Here is a 6,000-nt window from a genome sequence, read left to right as displayed (position 1 = left end):
CTGACGGAAGTCGTCGAGAATATTAAACGAATTAGTACTAACCGGAAAGAAAATGTAAAATCGTTGGAATATAGGAAAAGAGAAATTGATGCAGAAATAAAACAAGCGAGGACCGAGATAAATCAACATATTGATAAACTTCGGGATGGATTGATTGAAGAATTGATGACAGTTGAACAAAATGAAAGCATCAAAATAGAAAAATTAATGACCAATCTAAAAAAGAAGAAAAAAAGTATCACTGAAATACAAGACAACTTTTCTAGTATTAAACAGCATGCATTTAATCTTCAAACATTTTTAACAATGAAATATATCGAAAAGGATATTGCAGGCACAGAGCAATTTATTCAATCGATCACCAAAAGTGGATCTACAAATCAAGTTAATATTTCATTCCAGATGACCAAGTCTTTACAGAAACTTTCTGCCACCGTACAGAAGTTTGGAGACATTATTGTCAGTTATGATCCAAGTGATTATTCCATTCAAAAACGGAAGGATAGACAAGCTCAGATAAGGGTAGCTACGCCGACCAGAAATATCGACAACATGACTCTAACTTTCCGGAAAGGTATCGATACAAAGTCGGCAGATGTCTATGGTTGTTCACTACTTCCTGATGATAGCATGATATTCTCCTCTTATTTCGAAAATAAATTAAGAGTCTTAAAGTCTGAAATATCGAAAGATTTTTTGAAATTAAGAAAATTGATCAACCGTTTGATGTGGTATTTATTGGCGATGATTCTATTGCTGTAACTTCTGACAAGTTGAAACGGATTAATATTATTAACTTGATTGATCACAAACTGATTAGATCAATAAACGTTGGTTCATACGTTGGTGGAGTAGTATACAAAGATGGAAACTTTATTTATTGTGCCCGAGACCAAGGAATACGGGTGCTCAATCTGAAAGAAAAAAAAAATACTATTGTTAGTTATACCGAAGTCCATGGATCGGCATATGTTACAACATTTGGTGACAAACTGTTCTACACAAACTTTAACACTCACAGTGTAACCTGCTGTGATTACCATGGAGAACAACAGTGGATCTTCTGTGATTTCGATTGTTTGCGATCTCCACTAGGTATCTCTGTAGACAATAATGGTAACGTGTTTGTAGCGGGATACGATACTCACAATGTGGTCGTTATCTCTCCAGATGGACAAAGCTACAAAGAACTCTTATCATTTGAAGATGGACTGAGAGCCCCACGGGCTCTGCATTATGACACATCTTGTAATGAATTGTTAGTTGCAAATACATTCAACGATGCGTTTTTGTATCATGTTAAATGATGAGAAATTAGTGTTGACTTTTCTAGATGTCGGCGTACTTGATTTAACATTTCGTTGATCTGAAATTCTAACTGGATTTTAAGTGAATTATTTACTTTAATTTGTGTTATCTGATTTTTTTAAAAGTTACGTCATATGTTGCGTTCAAGGTCTGCCTACTCTTTCGGAGCTCATACATGTCATATGACCACTCCCGCTTTGTTATGATGATAATTTTTGCTAAGGATAGAATGTTGGTCACTTGTAAAAATTTTGTATTCCCCTTCCAAATTATATGTCCATGTATAGTGCGTCAAATAGCTAGTTGGGGGATACAATTACACTGTAAAACAAATAAGTCATTAATTTTAGAGGAAAGAAGTACGTAATTTAGGCAAGATGAAAAAAAGTAAAAACTAAAATTTCAGAAGCTGTCATAAGATTTCAAAACCCCTCTAACACTTCATTGTTCAGTTAGAGCTGATGAAGATTTCTATAATTTTGATACATTTTGGCCAAAAGGTAGCATGAAATATTATTGGTATAACGCAGGTGGGATTATTTCAGAATTCATTTTTTTCTAAAAAGAAATGCACTACGAAATAACTTTGTCCATATTTAATCCCAGATTTCGTTTATGAAAAAGCCGTTCTGATTTAAATAAGATGCTATGAATTCTAAAACTTGTTTAAGTACTAATTATATGGTAATGTTGTAATACCTGTGGAAACACCATGACTTAATTCACAAACTAGATAATTCTTAAATTACTTCTTTGGATAATGTTCTAATTTATAAACCAGATATTTTATCACAATTGGTGTTGTTACTTCTAAACTGACCTATATCACCCTGTCGTTTCCCGATTGCTGTTTTTTTGACTGATTACAATAACTACTTGAGTGAAAAGAGCTTCTGCAAATGCTACATGTGTTAAGTTTAATGTTCGCAAAATATTGCAAAAACAAAAGTGTTATATCTGATAGACCAGTCAACAGGAATTATGTTATGCATCATATTAGTTGCCGTATCAGCTAAAAAGCGTTTATGGTAATCACATCTACGGTGTGGAAATGTTGTGCTCATTATGATCTTACAAATCCAAAAAGTCTGAATAAAATTGCCCAGAGACAATGATCTTGAACTTCTTTGGTCGATTTTAATTTTTCTTAACTCAAACTTACCGCGTAGGTTCCTGGACCAGAATCGGATGGTATCAGTTAAGGTGTAAAAATAATGTCCATACCTGATATAGTTTATGTTTTGTAACTGGGGTGAAATTGTTTCCACAAACGGTAGAGTTTCTGCAAAATAACCGTGTGCTGTTTTCACCATGTTCCTAAGTTTTCGATATTTATAAGCTGTTTCTCGCTATCTGTGGCTGCGTTCGTTCCAAATTTTGTGATTGCAATGCATTTCATGCTAACTGTAGATTACAATTTGACTAAGATTGACTTAAATTTGTGATATAATGATTTATGAGATTGAATACAATTCTAACCGGAGCGAAAAAATTCGGTGTTTCTATGATTCTACTGGTATTTTCTTGCTTGAAATAATGAATTCACCTTTCTTGTTAAGCCAACGGGATTGAACGGTCGATAATAATTTAGACACAACTCCAATCAAAACACGATTGTCATTGCTGGGCGTGTTTTCATTTTTATTGTGTGCGTGTTGATGCATTATGGGACCGCAAATCCCGATCAACACGTGCGTTTTGCAGTGGCAATGCGTGATGGTATACCGAGATATATTTGATATAAAAGAAGTAATTGTACAAAACATATCACATGAATATTTGGTTATTTTTCTCAAGTATGGCAACCCGTCAGAAACATTTTTTCACGCCATGACTATAAATTATTGTATCTTCCATGTATAGGATTATTTGTCTACATTTTTTTAGCATTTTGATAAGCAAATACATTGTTTTGTTTCCTTAACTGACCTTTATCTGTGTGTTCTTTCAATTGTAATCTTTATCAGCGATTATAAGGTTTTCATTTTTCTATTGTAGCTTTTACAACACGCACTCACCACATGTATGAAACAATTGTGTATCATATTAATAATAAATATTATTCGTCAAATGAATTAAGTGATTTGTACTTGCCATATAGAGTGTTTTTGGTTAACTAACTGTTTAGCTACCTAACGATATATAATCGAACCCATTGTGTCCGTGTATGTGTATACATGAAATGTTCAAATGTAATATAGGTAAATAAATAAATAAACAGACCTCCGTTCTATGAATAATAAAACTCCTAATCAAAATATTAATAAACACATATCGTATGAATGACGATTTCTTCGCAGTACAAACACGTGGATTGTTCGAAATTTATTCAACGATCCTTTTCCTGATATTTTACATCAAACAGGATAACTTATTTGAGTTAATACTAAAGTCAGAATAAACCAAAACTTATAATTTTTTTGCACATCAGTTTAAATACTGAAACAACTTATTTTTGTAATTAACTTAATCAAAAACAAAATTTAAATCTGCTACGATGAACTGGCAGCTTATAACGAGCTTAATATACTTTACCTATATCTTCAATCCGATTGGCTAATGAATCTTCTAAAATTATCTCAATTCGCTCAGTAATTTCTATACATATATCTGTTCCCTCAATTTGTATTCTATAGATATCTCACCTGATGTAGACAGGAATTATTTATCGTCCAAACTATAATTTAAATCTGTAAATTACCTTTAAATAAGTACACCCCCTTACACACACACAATAGAAGGCCGGGAAATCTAGTAACAATTAACTTTTTTGTTTTATTTTGATCAACTTTCGTTTCAGTTCTTTTCATATGAGATATGTTCAAAGACGTTGAATGTTTTACTTTATTAGTTAATGTTGCCGATTGCAACTTTTTTTTATTGTTCTCTTATATTTCGTATGCAGTTATGTCGTTATTTTGTTTGTTAAAATAGGTAAGATTGGTACAAATGACAAATCTTTTGTTGTGTGTACTTGAAAGTTTAACAATCACAGTATATTCTGTTGTGATTACCATGGTAGCATACTGTGGAAGTTTTGTAGGAAAAGTGTTCTGTCGCCTCCATATGGTATCTCTGTAGACAATGATGGTAACGTGTATGGAGCTGGGTATGCTATTGACAACGGGGTCGTTATCTCTACTGATGGACAACACTCTAGACAACTCTTAATCCGATGTTGCTTTTTTGTAAGATGATAAATGTTAAGAAATGAAGGTCGATTTACCTTATTTAACAATTTGTTTATCTAGATTACTATCATTACTTTACATGAATTGTTTTAGTTAGAAAGTAGATGATTTTGTTTAAAATATTTTACTATATTAGTTATGGTATGTTTAATCTTCCAGAGCTGATATATCTCCCGTGGTTTATTGCTGGTACCATGTTACCCAATCTTCATTTTGTATGTGTTTTTTTGTTAATTTTTTATCGTTTTGTCATATTGTTTTTGTATCTCTGTAGTATCTTTTGTCACTCTTTTTGAGACCGTTATACATATGTTCTTTCCTTTAGATAACAAAATTCAATATGTGATGGAAAAGTCGTTAAACGTATACCCCACTTCTTCAATAAATTGGATTGAAAACAAGATGGGTAAAATTTAGAGAAAAAACAGGATCGACGTACATGCAGAGCAAGCCAAGGAAACAGACACAAATCAAAAATCGCAAATTAAAAAAAAAAATCAAAGGAGTACTTAGAAAAAATGTTTGGTACAAATAAATCTAAAGATAGTGCAATTTAATATCGGGTAAACATATATGAATTGTTTAGAGTTTGTTATAACGTTCATGTCCACTGAAATAGTATACATGTTTATCAAAGGGCCATCTGAGGACCACCTACGGGTGCGGGATTTTCTTGTTGCGTCGAAGACACATTGAAGGGTTGTATTTGACATATTCCCCATTTCCATTCTCAATTGTTTGAGACAGCTACACTTCGACAAAATTAAGCAAAGGACAGTTCAATATAGATAAAAGAATATATCAAGTATATGTATATATGTGAAAAGTAAAATCACAAAAATACTGAACTCAGATGAAAATCAATTCTGAAAGTTCCTAATCACATGGCAAAATCAAATGAAAAAACACATCAAAACCAAATGGGCAAAAACTGTCATATTCCTGACTTGGAACAGCCATTTTCAAATGTAGAAAATGGTGGAATAAACCTGGTTTTATAGCGTTAAACCTCTCACTTTGAGTCACATCAAATTACGTTTTGTATACAATGATGCGTGAACTAAACAGACATAATCAATAAAATAGTCAAAATAGGGGTACAGCAGTTATCGTCGTGTATCAATTTTAAAAGGAACTATTTAACAGAACACAAAACATCAATCTACAACCACATTCATTACTTCGTGTGTCTTACGTCAGAAAATTATATACGTCACATATATTTGGCGTTCAATGTTTATACAAACAATTTTAAAATTTCACATGTGCAATGTTAGCATACAGGGTTGAAAAATGAAACAGAAATATCTCAACAAAACTACAGTAGACTTTTCAATATAAAAAAGAAAAGAAAATATTAGGTATTTACACATGAGATAGCAACCTCTCAACAAAATAAATCAAAAAACAATTTTGTATGATATTCTAAAAGGGTATTTGACGTGCTCTTCAATAATTAAAAACGTGTGCATGATATGATTGTCAATAAAGGGTTGTTGTA

This window comes from Mytilus trossulus, chromosome 10 (genome assembly GCF_036588685.1).
Source record: "Mytilus trossulus isolate FHL-02 chromosome 10, PNRI_Mtr1.1.1.hap1, whole genome shotgun sequence".
NCBI classification, from domain to species: domain Eukaryota; kingdom Metazoa; phylum Mollusca; class Bivalvia; order Mytilida; family Mytilidae; genus Mytilus; species Mytilus trossulus.
The sequence above is the reverse complement of the archived record's forward strand: the minus strand, read 5'-3'. Positions refer to the sequence as shown.